At 41.7% G+C, this 10,804-nt stretch overlaps 1 long non-coding RNA gene across 1 annotated transcript in view; it reads right to left on the bottom strand.

Moving 5' to 3' along the window:
* Positions 1-229: 229 nt before the first annotated feature.
* Positions 230-10,804, bottom strand: part of LOC309845915 — a 50,550-nt gene continuing 39,975 nt past the window's right edge. The window contains exons 2-3 of the long non-coding RNA XR_014301591.1: positions 2,387-2,552; positions 230-294 (exon numbers count right to left, since the gene is read on the bottom strand). This is a non-coding gene — a long non-coding RNA (uncharacterized lncRNA). The remainder of the gene's footprint in view (positions 295-2,386; positions 2,553-10,804) is intronic.

Raw genomic sequence — 10,804 nt, 5'->3', positions numbered from 1 at the left:
CTAATATTCACTACCCTCCACCCCACCAACTGGGGCTTTGACCTGAAGAAGAAGAACCAGTGTCCACGCATCGTACCGCTTGTCTTTGTTCCCCCATTGTCCCCTTCCTTAGAGACTTTAAGCGTGGCAGACTGAATAGAGGCATTTATCTCCACTTCTCCCCAAACTCATTTTCCAAAGTAAAAAGTCAATAGATAGATAACATTTAAAATTTAAAATTCAAAGTTACCTGTAATTCTGTAATATGGCAGAAGATAAAGCAGAATTGAGTGCTTGCCTCTGGGGAGTAAGAATCTGGGGATGAGGGGAGTAAGAGATTATGCTGTTGGGTTTGTTGTTTTTGTCTTTCAAGTTTTAGGATACATTTTGCAAAATTTTAAAAGAAAAAGATAAAATAGAGTAATAGTAGGAGATTTTAATATACTTTTTTCAAACCAGTGAGATCCAGGAGATAAGAAGTAAACACAGACACAGAGAGACTGAATAGTACAATCAACTCACTTGTTTTAATTGCTAAAGAACTTGACACTCACTGAATGAAAGACATATAAACATCAATCATGTACATGACTGCAAAGAAAACCTCAAGAAAATATGGAAAGTAGGGATTTTTTAGATCTCTTTCTCTATTAAGAATCCAGTAAGATTAGGAATAAATGATATATAAAAGGAGCTTTAGAAATTCAGAAATTCCCTTTCTCTCTTGACGGGGGCCTAACTTTCAACAGTATTTTCCCCGGGGACACAAAACATAAAAAGCTTCATTTGACAGTCAAAGCTCAGCGATGACTTTGGTGTTCTAGCCAGTGACTACCCTGCCCCTGAAGCTCTGAGAGTCATTGATTAAAAGGATGTGGAGCCATATGGCATCTTGATTTAAGGGGAATAAAAAATACATTAAATAATTCCTAAAATACCATCTCCATTATTCATTAGTGTGGTCATTACTTTAAATCCGCAGCCACAAGATGTCAGTCAAATGATGGGAAGGACCCGAATTGCCAATCTCAGTTGTGCCTCTCTGTGCATCTTTGGTCAGCATCTCTGAAAGGACTGATAGGCCGTGAGGCAGTGAGAGTCAGTGATGGCTGGGATTTCAGTCAATTGCTGAAAAAAAATCTTTAAGGTATCTGGACAAGTGCTTCTCAAAGTTGTGTGTCAGTTAAAATGCATATTCCTGGCCCACCTCTGCTCAACCGAATCAGAATACATGGAAAAATTTTAAAAATCTACATTTTTCCTGATAGGCTTTTTGTTGCAGTTTGAAAACTACCGATATACACAATCTACTAACAATAATCTCCCAATAATCCAGAGTGAATTAAAGTCATAGAAGGAAATGGATTTAGCATAGTAACTCTCTTTTTTGTGGGTGGTAGTGGTGAAGAGAGTCTATTGCTTTACAGTTTAATTAAAATGAAAGTCTTAGGGTGTCTGGATGGCTCAGTCCGTAAAGCAGCTGCCTTCAGCTCAGGTCATGATCCCAGGGTCCTGGGTTCGAGCCGCACATCGTGCTCGCTGCTTAGCAGAGCCCCTTCTCCCTTTCCCTCTGCCTGCCACTTTGCCTACTTGTGCTCTCTCTCTATCTTTCTGTCAAATAAGTAAATAAAACCTTTAAAAAACAAAATAAAATAAAATGAAAGACTTGGGGCACCTTGGTGGCTCAGTTGGTTAAGTGTCTGCCTTCGGCTCAGTCATGATCCTAGGGTCATGCCCCACATTGGGCATGCTCAGCAGAGTTTGCTTCTCCCCCTACCACCCCCCCCTGCTTGTGTGCATGCCCTCTCTCTCCCAAATAAATAAATAAATACACAAAATCTTCGAAAGAAAGAAATAAAGAGAGAGGGAGGGAGGGAGGAAGACTTAAGAAGAACTGCCTGACGGGCTTGACACACAACTATGATTTGGGGTTATCTTCCATAATTTTGACTCATAGCCACTGCAGTAAAGGCAATGATAGAGTTTCAGCTTGACATACACCAATGGCTTTCATCTGCTTGTCCCATGTTGTCAACCACTTCCCGGCACCGTATCTCTAGTCCGTGCCCCACACATGCAGGATGGGGATTCTCAGCCCATTTGTTCATTACGCAGGAGCATCCTCAACAAGAATGCCTTCCCAAGTTAGGCAAGACATTTCACAAAATAATAAAAGATGTTCATGAATCTTTTAATTGGTAATTCTACTTCTGGGACTATGTTCTAATGTTTCTCAGACTAATGTGCTGAGACGTGTAGATCCGTGTGCTAGTTGTAGCATAGCTTATGATAGCAAAAATCAGAGTCAGCCTAAGTATCTGTAACAGTTGGGAGTTAAGTGTGTCTGCCTATGAGAACATTTAAAATAATCATCACTTAACCAAACAGAAAAGTATTTCTTTCTCACCTAAAAGAAGATCAGGGGAGGGAGGCCGTCCCGGGCTGATACAGCGTCTTGGTAGTGCCATCACTGACCGAGGCTCCTGTCTTGCCAGGTGACCATCCTCAGGAAGTGGTTTCCATCCTTCAAGGCCCAATGCACAGCCATGTTTGCTATTTCTCCCCCTCACCACCTGGGAGAGCATAGGGAAAATGGTTGAAATCTGAGCAACCTTTAAATCAAGAACAAAAATTGAGCTTAGGGGCTGCTGTGTAGCTCAGTGGGTTAAAGCCTCTGCCTTCCGCTCAGGTCATGATCCCGGCATCCCGGGATCGAGCCCCGCATTGGGCTCCCTGCTCGGTGGGGAGCCTGCGTCCCCCTCTCTCTCTCTCTGCCTGCCTCTCCACCTACTTGTGATCTCTGTCTGTCAAATCAATAAATAAAATCTTTTTTAAAAAATTAAGCTTCAAGGGACTTATTGCACTGGACCAGGTTTACTAGATTCAACTTAAAATTTAGATTTTTCTTCCTACTTCTATATGGATGGGAACTATTCATGAAATTTGAATAAAAAATTTCTTTAAACTAAATTTTCTCTGTTCACCTGAGAATAGTGGGAGTAAATTTACAAACTCACTATGTTGTATCTCTTTGAAAAATTTAAAAATTTTATTTTAAAGTCTCCTTCAGATTGCTTTATCATCTCAGTTTTAGAGATAGGGGACTGAATTCTTCTTCTAGAGTCGAAAGTGTTAAGTGAGACCAAAGGATCCCACCTTGGTGTTCCCCTTAAGTCAAGTGATAGCCTCCTTTCTGGGCCACAGGGGAAGTGGAATCTGTGTGTCTCATTCACTGTCTCTCCTGCCTCTTCTACCCACAATGTCCTAGGGTCAATAAAGTTCAGCTCTTCTTTTACTTCCTCCTCCTGTCTCTCAGGACTTCCCTTAGAACCAGGACCAGCTACCTAATTCTTGGAGCCCAGTGCAGAATGAATAAGGGGTCCTTGTTCAAAAATTATCAGGAACTTTAAGATGGTGACAGCAGAGCATTAAACCAAGTACAGGGCCCTGCTAAGCATGGGGCCCTAGGTGGCTGCACAGGCTGCGTACCCACACAGCTGCTCCCATAGCTGGCCCCACATCTACCCACGGTCTTGAAGTCCTGAAGTCTTTGGGGCTTTCACTCTCCCTACATAATATCTTCCTCCTTTCTGATTCTGGCTTACCATTTAGAACTTATGGCTGGTTAGAATAACTTCTCTAGATGTAAAGGAACCTGGACTTCAAGTTACTTTTCTTGTTGTGGAACTGAACAAAATTTAACTTGATGATAAATCTGATTAATGTCTTTTTAGAAGACACTGGGTGTTTCCCATCCCCTGTCCTAGAAGCCCTGCCAATCACACCGCAGTGTAGGGGGAAAGAGTTTCAGGATGGGAAAACAGAGCATCTGAAAATATTTTTTAACTAGTATTCTTGTCACAAAGGGAAAAAATACAAATCCCTTATCTAAGAATAGGAGCTTAGAAAACAAGAACAATTGGATTTGAAAAAGAACTGAGTAGAAGTCCAAAAATGAAAATTGCTCATTTAAAAAAAAAAAAAACCTGAAAAGAGGATTAGTGAATCGAGAACTTAAAAAATAACAGGACACACAGTCCAGAGAAATAAAGAAAATTAAGAATATGAACAAGATGCCTGGGGTGCCTTAGGGCTCAGTCGGTTAAACATCTGACTCTTGGTTTCGACTCAGGTCTCAGGGCCACGAGGCCAAGCCCCATGTCGACCTCCAGGCCCAGTGGGAGCCTGCTCAAGAGTCTCCCTCTCCCTTTCCCTCTGACACTCCCACCCCACTTGCAATTCTCTTAAAAAAAATAAAATAAAAAGAATACGAACAAGATGGTGAGAGACAGGGAGAAAAGAAAGAAGATGATTCAGTAAATTCCTGGTCAAGATTCCAGAAGAATCGAAGGGAGAAACTCGGAAAGAGGAAATAAAGAAACAACTGAAAAGAATTTGCCAGAACCAAAAGAATTAGACTAAATAAGCAAAAAGTCATGAGCAGGATAAATAAGAACAATTTCAAACACATTGTAGTGAAACTACAGAATATTAAAGAGAAAATCTGCAAATCAAACAGAGAGGGCAGATTATCTTATAATGAAGAACCACACGATCATACTGGCTACAGACTGACAGCAGACTTCTCAGAAGGAACAGATGCCAGAAGAGAATAATTCTGTCTTCACAGTTGTTCAGGGGGAAAACCGACACGACAGAATTCTACCCACAGAGAAATGATCATTCGAGAGTGAAAGTAATATAAGTACATTTTTTATACATCCCAAGCCCAAGACAGCTAACTGACCTTCACCAAAAACACTACCACAAGAGGAATGCCAGCAAGAAAGAACAGGAAGCCAGAATGAAAGATGACATTGAGGAGCAAGAAAGAAAGAAAGAAAGAAAGGAAGGAAGGAAGGAAGGAAGAAAGAAAACTGGTATAGAATAAGCTAACTAATAATAATAACCATTCTTTTGTATTTAAGAACAAGGCAGAACTGAAACTCCAGACAGCAGTAACATGGGAGGTTGAAGACCGTTGTGTAGTAGGAAAAAAATGGGCTTAATTCCTCACCTGTTTAGAAGGAGGAGAAGATAAATTAACGTTAGTATTTATTTTAAAATACTGTGAGTTGGGGCGCCTGGGTGGCTCAGTGGGTTAAGCCTCTGCCTTCTGCTCAGGTCATGATCTCAGGGTCCTGGGATCAAGTCCCAAATCGGGCTTTCTGCTCAGCAGGGAGCCTGCTCCTCTCTCTCTCTCTCTGCCTGCCTCTCTGCCTACTTGTGATCTCTCTGTCAAATAAATAAAATCTTTTTAAAAAAATAAAATAAAACACTGTGAGTTGTGTGTAACAAAATTATAGATACCTGCTAAGGGGCTAGAATTAGAATGTGTTAACTTTCGAAGTAGGAGAGAAAGGGAAAGAGAGAAAACTTGATCATGCCATCAAAGAGGAGAAGGGTGGGGGTGGGGGGGCAAACAAAATTTAAAAACCAGGAGCAAAGAGAAACAAATTAAAATGGTATAAGTGATTCCAAATAGGTCACATACCATAACTGATACCCACAAATAAGACTCACTCACTGACAGAGATCTTTACGGGCAAGTCATATCAAAGGAGAAAAGCAACCTGGAATATAATACATTCCATCACACACACATATGCTAGTATATTCTGTCCTTTGACATGTAAGTATGCACATCAGAAGTATTGAAAAATATTTTATGAACACAACTTAGGGGCGCCTGGGTGGCTCAGTTGGTTGAGCAACTGCCTTCAGCTCAGGTCATGATCCCAGGGTCCTGGGATCCGGTGCTGCATCGGGCTCCCTGCTCATTGAGAAGCCTGCTTATCCCTCTGCCCCTCCTTCTGCTCATGCTCTCTCTCTCTCTCAAATAAATAAATAAAATCTTATTTTTAAAAAAGTATATATAATTTAAACTCATCTCTGGAATGGGACAAAACAGAATAGGGAAAAAAAGAACTTCAATTTGATCTGAAATATTTTTCAGATTTTATATTTTACATTTTTTATATTTTCATCTAAAAAAAAAAGACCAAAAGCAAATATTATAAAATATTAATGGGCTTTCAGTATACAGGTTGTTTACTACTCTTCATACTGTCTGCACTCTTTAAATTTCAAAAATCAAAAATAATTAAATAAACTATAAATCAAGATGGAAAAAGGGAAGTGAGGAGAAATCTTTTAAATATCTCAGAAAATATTGTTTAGTGCTTATTACAAGCATTTGAATATATATTAGAAAACACAAGAATATAATTGTTTAAGGATTCTTTATTATTTAGATTTCACAGTGATTGAAAATGAACTTTACACCTAATTGGTCAGAATTAGGAAGTTTTCATATGCAAAAAGAGCAGAAAGTATGTAATCAGGATTGCCTAATGATGGACATCAAAGGATAATGAAAGATTTTGTTTTGGACAAAATACTGTGAACCAGGGAGCAGAAAGTCGTACCCAATGGACTCTGTCATTTATTGATGAGCCTTAGGTTTTTAAAATTGGTTTCTGACCCTCTTCTAAGAATCCAATTTTATCTTAGAGCTAGAAATCTGGAGCACAAAGTTGTCATTTTCAGAGAAAATGAATGCACAGTTTTCTTTAAAAAAAAATTTTTTTTTCAGGATTCTGAATCTGGGGGGTAAAAAATTACAGTGTTTCTACTTGAGTTGTGTTTTGGATATAAGAAGTTTGATTTAATCCCCAGAGGGCTTAATAGCTGTTCTTGGTTAAAAAATAAATAAGTGAGACCATTTTGTAAAATACCTTCCTTTTCACAAAGTAAGTGTGCAGTTTCAACTATCGCGTTCATGAAGTCAGATTCACAACTACAGGAGATTTTTGTAGTTATAAGAAAAGAAGCTTGTCTCCGTTCACCCTACTCCTCCTTTAAATAAAAAATGCAGCCACTGTACTGAGATTTCCTAACATCAGTAAAGCTCGGGCAACACCCAGAAGTGCCCTCTTTGGGATGGCTAACTGATTTTCTCAAGGTCATGTAGGGATATGGCTCAGGAAGAAGGGGAAAACCTTAGGTTTGCCTGACTAGTAAACTTATACTGGGCTCTTTGTGTGAAATCTCTTGGTCACTGATCTCCAAATTAAAAATAGCTCACAATTCACCTTGGGTCCTTTTGGCCTGTGATAGCATGGGAACATGAATGGCTGAGGCCTGGTGGGACATATTCCGGGTAAAACCAAGAAGCCTTCCTCATCTTCAGTATTAAAGAGCACAGAACGGTAACCAATGAGCCATTCCTCTAGATGACCATTAAAGTGAATTCTGTCTGGGTTAGGCTGTCTCTGCATAGGGAGGCCCCCCACGGGCTTTAATGAGCATGGAAATTAGCAGGATGGAGGCAACCAGAGGGGACATGACCAGGACCAAGGCAGGCTGAAGGGTTAGGTGTGGTGTTGGGCAATTCAGCTTACCTTGGTGCCTTTGTGCCAAGAAACTCTGGAAAACAACACTCGGATGGAATGGTCGAAACCATCAGTTGGCTATAAGTGAATGTTCTCAGGCATTGGCCAAAAATGAATATTGTTTGGTGAACCACAGAAAGATTTTGTGAACTTTAAAAGAAAAACATATCCCATGGTGCACAAAACAAGTACTGTTTTCTACACATTTAGCTGGTGTAAGTAATAACCCTTCAGGCTGAAATATGGGGGTCCCTGCAGTCCTTCAGAGTGTCAGCCCTTAATGGTCTGTTGGTTCACGGGTTCGGTCAGGAGGTTAGTTAGCTCTTTGAAAAGTTGTGTCAGCCTGGGTATGACGGCCACCTCCTAAGACTCGGTTTTATCTTTGATCTCTGAATGAACAGATGCAGCTGCCCCCATCTCTCTGTTTTCTCCGACTCTGAGAAGCTCCCTGTCCTGACATCCCTGTGCCATTAAAGGCTAAAACTGTTGAGGCAAAGGTGACCAGACTTCTGTGCCCCACCAATCAAGTAAAACCACAGGCTGGGTGCAGACCTCTGTAGCCAAGCAACCCCTCAAAGCCTCCACTCTCTTGATGCGCGTGAAACTGCTTGCTATCTGCTCCGCTTTTGTGAAGTCTCGGACCTCTGACCTCAGGCAGCTTTCTTTAAAAGATGAGGAAGAGAGGTGTGGGAATATACTAGCACCAAAGCTGACCGCGTCTACTGAACCTCAGCATTCCAAATTCAGGGGCCAGTGTTTGTCTCTGGACTCAGCCCAGCTCAGAAACAGCAGAGGCATTTCCAGAACTGTCTCTGGGCATTGGCCAAAGGGCAGCATGTGTATCTGTGTCTGTATCTCGACAAAACTAAGAACTATCCTCTGATCCCTCACCAAAGAGAGTCTCTCAGCAGGTCCAACCAGAAGAAGTTACCAAAATGCATCCAAATTTGGGGTAGGCTGGAGTCTGGGATGCTCCTGACGCAGACCCAGACCCGTCCCCTAAACTGCTGTAAGAGTGCTCAGCCGTTCCTCCTCGGGCCTGCTGGTCCCCTGCACAGAGACGTATGCTCTGAATTATGTGTGCTGTACTTAATCTGGAGCCTGTAGCTGTCGAGTTGTTTTTATTTCTCACGGTCTCGGCTGTACCACTTCAGGAAAACTCCAAATAACTAAGAAGGCTTTCTAAAAGAGAACTATGCAAAACTCACAAGTCAGACAATGACAAGCAAAGGTATATGATGAAATTAGGTGCCTCCACTGAAATGCCAAACTTCCGAAACATTTTCTTTGTAAGATCCAGTTCATACCCTAAAACTAGGGCACCCCTCTTTATGCCGTGGGGAGAGTGACGGAGCACCCTGCTAGCTGATAGGAGGACCCGAGCCAGAGTCACTTTCCTGAATGAATAGGTGATGACTCCTTTCCCTTTCACTGTATTTAACACAGAGTTGTACACTCTGGCCCGGAATCTCACTCTTTATAGGCAATATTGCCTACAATAACTCTTTGCCTTTGAGAACCCATCTGCTCCATCTCATTGAGCCCACACTGCAATGCACGGGGCCGTCCCCGCAGAGTGAAACCTAGCTGCACTCATACGAAGCGGTACACCATTCACAGGCTTTCTCAGGCCTCTCTCTTGGTAGTCATGGGACCAGGACACCAACTTCACTGGCAAGCATGGAATGATGGATAAGTCCTCCGTGATCTCCCCGGTCAGATGTCATTCTCTCTCCGGGAAGATATGCTACAATTCTACCTTCAAAGAGCCATTCCTTTGGGTGAAGGCACTATCATCTCCAGGAGTTCCTAGAAGTGAAGGAGCAAAGTGGAGAGTGTCCTGACTTTGGAGTTGGGCAGACCCGAGTCCCAATAAAAACTCTGCCACTTACCAACTGTGAGACGGTGGGCCAGACACTTAACCTCCTGGAGCCTTAGACTGGCCTTATATAAAACCCAAGAACTTCATAGGGCTCGCATAAGGCAGCATTTATTTGGGCAATGTATCCAGAATGCTAAACTTGTGCCTGATACAGTATAGATCCCAATAAACTATAGATGTCAGTACAACTATTAAATACAAGCACTTCCAGGAGCAAAGTTGTTAATACCTTGACATCGTAATGGTATCTAGACTAGCTTAAAACCAAGTACAAAATCAAGTGGGGGCTAGAGAGAACTAGTGACACTTTACAGCCCAGGAGCTATAAAAAGATTCTGAGAACAGAAGGGTAGGAAGAAGAAAGAGCTAATCTGGCCCTCTGTGTGTACCCCATCCTACAACAGAGACACTGACTCAGTGAGACTGTTTGCCTAGTATCTATCATACAGTTAGATGAGCAGAACTAGAATTAGAACCCATACTCTGTTTCTAGCCCTGGGCTCTTTTCCCCAAATGAGGAGTGTATGAAGGGGTCAGTACTAGCAAAATACTAGATCAGGAACCAAAAACTTGCCTTTAAACTAAAAAGGAGCATTGGAAAATCGCTGAGGGTAATGAAATGTTCTGTATTTGATTGGTGTGTTGGCTGTGGTTACATAGATACATACATTTGTCAAAATGCATCATCAGGATACTTTAGTTCCATGCATTTTATGGCATGCAAATACAACTCAGTTAAATTAGTTTAAAAACATATATAGATTTCCCAGCCTCAGCTCTGACACCAGTGAGCTGAGTAGTCTTGGCCAAGGCAGTCCACACCCACCCCAGCCTGGGCCTCAGTTTTCTTGTCTTTATGATGAAGGGTTATAATGAGACAAAACCTAACAAGCCGTCCAGATCAACACTATCATAGGGTAAACAAGACCTCTTCCCTTCATTTCAGCGACCATTTTATGCCCAGTGGGCTCAACAGTGTGTTCAGAGAGACAGGCATACAATATGGCAGGAGTGGGCAGGGACAATGACAGGAGCAGGGAACCCAGTGTCTTTCTACTCTCTACAGTGTCTTTCTAAAGTCATTAACTTTCCAGCCGCACTTTAAAGAACACGACTGGTCTTCCACAGGGATCCAGCAGTGCGACCTGACTGAGCTTTGGGATGAGGGTGATCTGGCCCCAGACAAGCTGTATCTGCCACCAGAGATAACAACTTTCACATGGAGAGTGGAGAGAATGTTTCCTGGACAATGGAGATGACTGACAGATATTAAACGGGAGGAAATTGAAGGCTCTGCCAAGTTTCATGATAAAATGCTATTTCTCACGGTAAGGTCAAGCTGTCTCTAGAGCAGCTACTGCTTTTATAACACAAAGGGAACACGGCAGATTCAATAGCATGCATCAGGCTTTGCAAAGAGTATGCGATCAAAGGCCACTTGTTTCATTTTAAATGAAATTGAATGACTATTACAGCAATAAAAATCATCAAGGATGAATTTGGAATTTGCTGATGAACTAAAAGCTCAGAAATATCAGTAAGAAAATCT

Source organism: Mustela nivalis (genome assembly GCF_964662115.1).
Source record: "Mustela nivalis genome assembly, chromosome: 13".
Lineage (NCBI taxonomy): Eukaryota > Metazoa > Chordata > Mammalia > Carnivora > Mustelidae > Mustela > Mustela nivalis.
The sequence above is the reverse complement of the archived record's forward strand: the minus strand, read 5'-3'. Positions and strand labels throughout refer to the sequence as shown.